This window comes from Microtus oregoni, unplaced genomic scaffold (genome assembly GCF_018167655.1).
Source record: "Microtus oregoni isolate MIOR12 unplaced genomic scaffold, Mior012 000050F_ref0000143, whole genome shotgun sequence".
Lineage (NCBI taxonomy): Eukaryota > Metazoa > Chordata > Mammalia > Rodentia > Cricetidae > Microtus > Microtus oregoni.
Window position 1 is genome coordinate 9,142,995 of NW_024543256.1, and position 8,767 is coordinate 9,151,761.

Below are 8,767 nucleotides of genomic sequence, written 5' to 3' on the forward strand. Positions count from 1 at the left end.
TAGAAAGTGTCTGCTTGTGTCACATGTGAGAGAGTTCTGAAAACCACTAAGAATCTTAGAAATACTCTCTTTACTAAGTAGACTTCTAGAATGCGCTCTTTTTTTTTAACAACTTCAGTTAATTATCCTTTCCACCTTCCCTCATGTGCTCTTTTGTTTGAAATGTTTATTTCATTTCCAGCTCTGATAAATGTTCCTTATTTTTCTCCAATAAATGATGAATTTTGGGAAGGATAAGCTTAAGAGGGAAGCCCTAACAGGAGCCTACAATACAGGCAATATCTCTACATGAGTATGAATGCTGGATTTTCCTTTCTACTTATTAATGATATAGTCCATATGCTTTGTCCGAGTATATATTCCCAAACTGGGAAAAGGTAAAAACAATGGAACGAAGTATATAAAAATATCTTCCAAGGAAAATCACTACACATGACATATATATGTGTGTGTGTTTGTGGTGAGTATGTGTGTGTGCGTGTAAGTGTAAATAAACTTGTAAGATGTAAGGGGGCTTTTGCTAAATAAGTCACACTCTTGAGGTCATGCAATAAAAGAGTACTCACAGTGAGCTAATCATCTTAATTATCCGTGAGGCAGTACTGATATAATCACCAATTCTCAACACTCGATAGTTTGACATTAGGTAGTATATTTTTCTAAACAACTTCTATATATTATACAACATGCCACAGTAAGTGTTTCCACACATGTTCTGTATATGCATCTTAAGTTTTATCGTGCAAACCTGAAAGCTTTCAATTCAGATGCTATAAATAATTTATGTTGCTCATGAGCCAGTTCTGCTTATTTTGAACAGCCTTTCGGACTCCCTCATCAGGCTATCAGTGTGTTTGCTGAGCCCTCTGCAGCTGGTTCCCTGTTATCAGGCTACCCGAGTGTCTCTACCTTGTCATGCAAGTCAGTGTCAGCATCTGAATCCTCACCAGCATCTTCCTTCCTTTGGCACTTTTCCCTATTGTTAGAACCCTGATTTTCAGTAGTTGCTGGAGTTTTTTACTAAAGGGACTAATGATAACTTCTTTTTTTTCCACATTTTGCACGAACTCCAAGTTCACGGGCACATGTGAAAGAGTTCTGTGAAAGAGTCCTTCAGTGTCTTTTGTGAGCATTTAACTCACTTCTTAGGCTTTGACAGTGGTTTGTATTTCCTGTATTTTACACACCATTCAAGAGCTTCTTTGTAGCATTGACATACTCCATCATGAAGTCTTGTATTGATTTTCTTGGTCTGAACACTTATCAAGTTTGTCATTTTTGAAGGTGAATGTATTTTGGTGCTTTCTGGGGCCTGAATTAGAACCACGTTGCCATGCTGAGAACTCATTAACAAATCTCCTGACGTCAGTGCAGCCTTTATGTTAGAGGGAAGAGAAACTAACTATGATGGCTATGAGCAATCTATGTAAAATGTCCGGCATGGGCTAAGGTTTCTAAGAATGTCATTATTGGTGAACTCCCAATAGATCAGCCCCACTGTCTCAGTCGGTGGGTGCACCCCTCACGGTCCTGACTTCCTTGCTCATGTTCTCCCTCCTTCTGCTCCTCATTTGGACCTTGGGAGCTCAGTCCGGTGCTCTAATGTGGGTGTCTGTCTCTATCTCCATCCATTGCCAGATGAAGGTTCTAAGGTGATATGCAAGATATTCATCAGTATGGCTATAGGATAGGGTCATTTCAGGCTCTCTCTCCTCAGCTGCCCAAGTAACTAACTAGGGACATCTCCCTGGACACCTGGGAGCCCCTCTAGAGTCAAGCCTCTTGCCAACCCTAAGATGGCTCCCTTAATTAGGATATATACTTCCCTGCTCCCATATCCACCTTTCCTTTATCCCAACCATCCCATTCCAAGCTCCCCTCATCCTCCCCTTCTCATTTTTCTCTCCCCATCTCCCCTTACCCCCATCCCACCCCACCCCCAAGTTCCCATTTTTTTTTTGCCTGGCAATCTTGTCTACTTCCAATATCCAGGAGGATGACTATATGTTTTTCTTTGGGTTCACCTTCTTATTTAGCTTCTCTAGGATAAAAAAAAAAGAATGTTATTATTACCCCAGCCAAGAGTAATAATAAAGTCCATTTCCTTCCATTACAGTGATAATTTTTACATAAAATAATGTGCTGTTCAACAACACGTAACAGAATACACAGGTATAGGAAAGGGGAAAAATTGACAGCTTTGGGGTGGATAGAAAAGGCAGAGAGTTGGAGTGAATGCCGGGGCCCTTTCAACGGCACTGGCAGATAAAGTGCTCCACATTAGTGTCTTGGTCCAGTGTAATGTATTTCAGGGGTGACAGGAATAATTCTCCCACTTCACATGTACTTCGAATGTTGTTTTGCTTTCATTTCACCAAGAAAAAAATTAATGATTTCCCTTTTCCTGGAGTTGGGATTGGTCTACTGTTTGTCTGAGAACAACAAAATTAAACTCTGTAATGTAGCACTCCAAGCTTTGACTTACCTCTTGGAATGTTCATTTTTTGGAACCTAACTAGGCTGTTGTCCCGGGGCCCACATGAGGGAAAAGAACCTCCCCGATCTCAGCTTCAGCTGAGTTTATAGCCAGCAATCTAGCTCACCTTCTGCTTATTTTTAAAAAGTGGTATTTTGACCATCTCACAACCCCAACTGATATCACCTAAAGCAAAAATAAAACAAAACACCCAGGCACCAACACTATCATGACAGGAACTATAACAAACTCTTAATGTTTTTCAGCCCCCATGACTAGAATGGTTTATTATGCAACAGAAGACAACCAAATATCACCTCTTCTTGCATTGGTAGACAAATGGGAAAACCTGTTAAAAAGGCTCTCCTCTGATGAAACCTGAACACTTGCTCATCTCATGAGTCTATCTGATTCAGGGACCACCCAGAAACAGCAGATGCCAGTTAGCCATTTTATTTCAAAATTATGAAAACAAGGTGGGGTGTTACCTGGAGATGCTATTGCATAGGTAAATGACTTTGGAACCTGCTTCCTACAGATGATGTCTTTGAATTTCTTTTGAAATATTGAAAGAATGGGCTCTTATATATGAAATAAAAATCAAGAATTAAATGGTCTATTTCTCTAGGAGTATTTCACATCCTGTATTGACTGCTTTCGTTTCATATGGAAAACTTAATCGACATCTAAGGCAGTAAGTAGTTCTCAACCTTCCTAATGCTGCGATCCTTTAAAACAGTTCCTCATGTTGTGGTGACCCCCCACCATAAAATTATTTTCATTGCTATTTCATAACTGTAATCTTGCTACTGTTGTGAATCATAATGTAAATATTTTTGGAGTTAGAGGTTTGCTGAAGGGGTCATGGCCCACAGTTGGGAACCACTGATTTGAGGGCTGGTGTAGTATTCCAGAATTGCCAACACTACCAAATCCAGTGAAAAACCTTGTACATCAGCTGCTTTCAAAGTTCTATTTGTTACAAAACAGAAAGAAAGAGAGGAAAGAAAAGAAGTCCTAGAGTAAGAAAAATATAGCATACCTTTTGAATAGGGGAGAAGACCTTGGAGTATTGTCTGGAACCTTGATTACCTCTCTGGAATGGAATGTACATTTGTTCCAGACAATCACAATAGCATCTGTTAACATTCAGCAGATCTGCTGCCCGTTACAAAAGCTGTAGCATCAGGGTCAGTACAAGCAGAACTGACAAGTCATTCAATTCAGGTATGATTTTAGACATTTATCTACTAGCCGAGCTTAAATTCTTTCAGGAGGGTGTATACTTTGAGATTTAAAAAAAATTGAGAAGGGAAGGAGTAAAGCAGTATATAGTAATAAAATATGTGCACATAGTTCTTGTAAGCAGAATTAGCAATATAAACAATGCTTATATTCATGTATGCATTTGTAATACACAGTTATTGCACATTGCTACCTTAGAACCAACTCTCCTTTAGAATAAATAGTCTTAATCCCAGAGGCTTGTTGAGTTACTTAATGTATCAATTATGTAAAAGAGTGGTTACAATGGGCTACTTTTTCAAAGCCTGTCTTTCTTAAAAATTTGTTTTTTACCCTGAGTTATTTATTGGATGTGTGCTGTGATCCATGTGTAGGCATGAGCAGGTCACAATGGATATGTGCAAGTAGCAGACGACATTTAGGAGCCGGTTCTCTCTTTCCACTGTGTAGGTGCCAGGGATTGAACTCAGGTCATCAGACTTGTCAGCATGCACCTTTGCCTACCATTGGCTCAAAACCTATGTCTTATAAAATTGATTTCTTGAACATAGCAGAGATTTTACTTCTTTTCTGAGAAAGAATGCATGGATCTCTTCACCATTTCTGAGAATTTTCAAATGCTTTGTCCTGAATCATGTATTACTTAGGAACTGGGGTCTGGACAGGACTCCTGATTCTTGCTCTTGAATCTCACCTGAAGGCCATCACTACATATTATGTTTCTGCTTTGTCTTATCATTCTGAGGTTAAAGAACACTAGATTCATCCAAGAACTACATAAGCATCACTCTAATCTAGAAAGTTTGAATGTGATAGATAAAAAGCAATATGAAATCTTCTAGCTAACTCCTATTATATATAAATTGCATTGGATCATAATCATAATATAAATATATATTGAGTTTTTATTTTCTCTTACATTTCGGAATGTTCTGCATGATATAGCTAATGCTGTTGGATTAAGGGAGGGGGGTGTTACCTAGGTTTTTGTTAACCCTACACAGGCTAGTCATCTGAGAAGAGGGAACCTCAATTGAGTAAATACCTGCACCATCTTGGCTTGTAGCCAGGCCTATGAGGCATTCTCTTGATTGATAACTGATGTGGAAGAGCCAAGCCTTGTGTGGTGGTGTCAGGCCTGGGCAGGTGGTCTTGGGGTCTAGAACAAAGGAGGCTGATCAAGCCCGTAAGCAGCATTCCTCCATGGTCTCTGCTTAGTTTCTGCCTTCGGGTTCCTGTCTTGAGTTCTTGCTCGCTCTGCTAGTGGTGGATTATAATCTGTGAGGTGAAATAAACCCTTTCTTCCCCAGTTGCTTTTGGTCATGGTGTCTTATTACAGCCACAGAAACCTGACTAGAAGAGTGGGTGAGCATGAACAAGCGCTGAATTTCCAGACAGAATGTTGGAGGCACTATCAATTATATTGCCTTCCATTGGAAACCTAGATCACAATCACCTTGTACAGATCAGGAAATTAAGTCTTAGATATGCTAAGTTAAAGTGACAAGATTACACACCTTGGAGAAATGAGTATCAGAAGAGAAATTTTAACCCATGCCTACCTAATTCCCAAACTCTATCCTGTCTCTCTGCCCCACCACATGGAACATTTCAATGGTAAGCCTTCAAAATGCACAGACTGTAACATGAGTTGCCTGGTCATATACATCAATTTCCATTATGTTGTAGTTGAAGAGCAGAGTCTGGTGATTAGAAGAAAAAGATACTGGTGGAGATACGGTTTATTCTGGCTATTCTTTGCACTTGCATGGTATACAGCAACTATTCGTTGGATAAATGAAAAAGGAAGAAATGTATCAAATTTTAGTTATCAAATAAGCAAGTAAAACTGAATATCTGCCTCTTCTTATTCATATTATTTAAAACAAAATTAGACTGGGTTGGGTACATGCCTATAATCCCAGCACTCAGAGGCAAAGGAAAAAGGATCTCAAGTTCAAAGCCAGCTTGAACTACATAATGACTTCCACATCAGCCAGGAGGGTTACATTAGCAAGATTTTATCTCAAAACAACCAAATCACCCACACCAGAATTGACATAATTCTGTGAATAGTGTTTCATAAAAATGCTTGTTTTTTTTAAATAAACAAAAGTTACATTCTTTCATCTTGGAGCAATGCATGTTAGTACCCGTGATAGATAGCTACTGGGGGCAGGGAGTAAAATTGGCAGTATCATCAGTATTGTCTATGACACAGTAGACTGAATAAGAATTACGCTTATTTCCCTTGACTTTCATTTTCCATTAAAGATATCTATTTTTATTTTATTATGACACAGTTATTTGTTCTCACGCACATGTGTGCATGCATGTGTGCATGCATGCTTGTGTGTGTGTGTGTGTGTGTGTGTGTGTGTGTGTGTGTGTATTTGCTCTTTGGTGAAACTTATCCTCTCCCACATTGGTCTCCTTTCTCTTTCATTGTAGATCATCAGAGAGAAATAGTTTTCTATCAAGGGTAAGAAAAAAATAACAAAACCCCAAATTGAACAATGGAAAGAGTGAGAAATCTTGGAACACTTGGTCCTAAATGGGATGTCTACATCAAATCTTTCCCCTCTGGGCTCAGGGAACCCTGAATAAGAAGAGGCAGAAAGACTGTGAGGGCCAGAAGGGATAGAGGACACCAAGGAAACAGGGCCTTCTACACACCAACGGGCTGACGCCCATATGAACTCACAGAGACTGTAGCAGCATGCACAGGGCCTGCACAGGTCTAAGTCAGATGGGGTCCCAGTGCTGATAGAAGTGGCCACAAGCTCCCATCTATAACCCAGAAATGATTTTCAGTTGATAACCACTCGTAAATGAAAAATTAATTCTCACCAATGTAGTCTCACCGGGGATACAAACCACACTTATAGGGCAGGTCCCATACCCAGCAGAAGATGGTCAACACTAAATGAACTCGATAGCATTTTGGAAGATTTTTTGTTTTGTCTTGTTTCATATTATTTTGTTTGGGCATTTACCCTTATTTGTCTTTTGCTAGTATATTATGGTTTCTGATTTAGTGCTATTTATTTATTTATTTATTTATTCATTTATTTGTTGTTGTTGTATTTCTTGTGCTCTTTCCTTTGCCTGTTTGTTTATTTTGCTTTATTCTAATACTTTCCTTTTTATTTACCTGCTTGTTTTCTTTTTTTTTATTTTTTAATTCTTCGAGACAAGGTTTCTCTTATAGCCCTAGTTGTCCTGGAACTCATTCTGTAGACCAGGCTGGCCTCGAACTCACAGAGATCTGCCTGCCTCTGCCTCCCAAGTGCAGGGATTAAAGGTGTGCACCACCACCACCCAGCTGCCTGTTTTCTAAGGAGAGAGACAAAGAAGGCATACAGATCTCTCTATGGGAGAGATCTAGGAAAAGATATGGGAGGGGAAACTTTGCATTAGGTTGAACAAATATTATTATTTTTCAAAATGTTCTATTTTTAAGTATTCCATGCAGCCCATCTTAGTAGAGCATTGGCTAGCACAGGCTTAATACAATAACATCTAGGCTTGAGGTTCGATTTCATATGAAACCAGTTGAATATTCTGTACCTGAAGCTTCTTGTCTTTTCAAATGGGGATAAGAATATTGTCTACATCATTACATGTAGTTAGGGACTAAATTTTATAATGTGAGGAAATATTAGATACATAGCAAATACTTAATGTTAGCTACATTTGTTCTTGTTGTGATTCTGGATCATCTGAGAGGAAATAATGGGGAAAGTAATGTTTTCTAGCTACAAAATGTTTTATGAAGTAACAATATTAAAAACAAGATAAGATTGGCAGAAAATCTGATATATTGTGTAGTGGAACAGAATAACAACTCAGTTTTAAGAAGGTTTTAGAAAGTGATAAATTTGACATTTCTTATCAGCAAGTAGCATGGATGATTCAGGAAATGATGGTGATTCACTTGGTACATTTCTTCATTTACAATCACAAATTTTAACCCCCTTTTTCACTGTAGAAAAAATAGAGTAAGAAAAGAAAAGGTTACCATGATCCTGGCATGGAAAAACATGTCTAGCTAATAATTAAATGACAATTTATAAATCCCCTAGAATTGTCACCAAATTTTTATGCATTTTAGGTCCGCTTAACTCAAAATTTTTGCTTTCCAATGAAACATCACATTATAGACAAAAACTAGAATGCTAACTAATGTCTTGTGCTTTTGAAGCTGTGGTGTCTGCACATACGGTTGAAAGGGGCTTACTCTAGAGAGCAATATGAAAGTGCTTCGTCATATCAGAAATCCACATGTTCAACGAATCAGCAAGAACTCCAGGCCGTTTATCTCGCAGATACTTTCATATCACTAAATAGGGGAATATTATGAGAGTATATGTAGATGGTGCAACATTAAAGGCAACTTGGTTGTCTATTTAAGGAGTGGTTAAAATATTTGTCTATATTGTTGAGAGAGATTCAAAGGGCTGCTTCCCATTTTGAAAACTCATTATTTCCTTTTGCATAAGTCAGCTCTGTTTTCGGCCATCACTGAACTCACAGGTCCTGTTTCTTTAACCACCAAAATAAAGGTTGATCATCATGGTTCCTCTATGTTCTCTTTTACATCCTTGGATGCATGAGTTCAGTGATTTCCTATTACTTTTTGTGTCTCCACTCCATTGCAGTTAGGGTAATGGCTTTGAATAGCAGTTCAAATATTGGAGTACTGATGACTGTGTCTGAAAAAAAAGTGTTGCTGCAAGAATTCACTTATTCATAATGCCCCGAGTGGAGAGATCATAAGTATATAGTATATCTATCAAAATCAGAATGAAACATGGCATTTTCACTGGATTTTACTTGGTGAAAAAAGGTTAGAACAAACTAAATGTGAAATCCAGCTTATGATGGTACTTTTCCTTCTTTTTAAATATTGACCATTTTACAGCATTATTTTAAATTATAGATTATAAAGGCAATATGTAGTAGTTATCATGTGAAAATGTTCATGGCAAGTATAAACAACTGAATCACTTTAGGAGTATCTGAAGTAATAAGAAAGTACAGTTT

General features: G+C 38.2%; 1 pseudogene; it reads right to left on the reverse strand.

Annotated features, from left to right (window-relative positions):
• Window positions 1–1,138: 1,138 nt before the first annotated feature.
• Window positions 1,139–1,348, reverse strand: LOC121437041 (annotated as a pseudogene).
• Window positions 1,349–8,767: the final 7,419 nt, after the last annotated feature.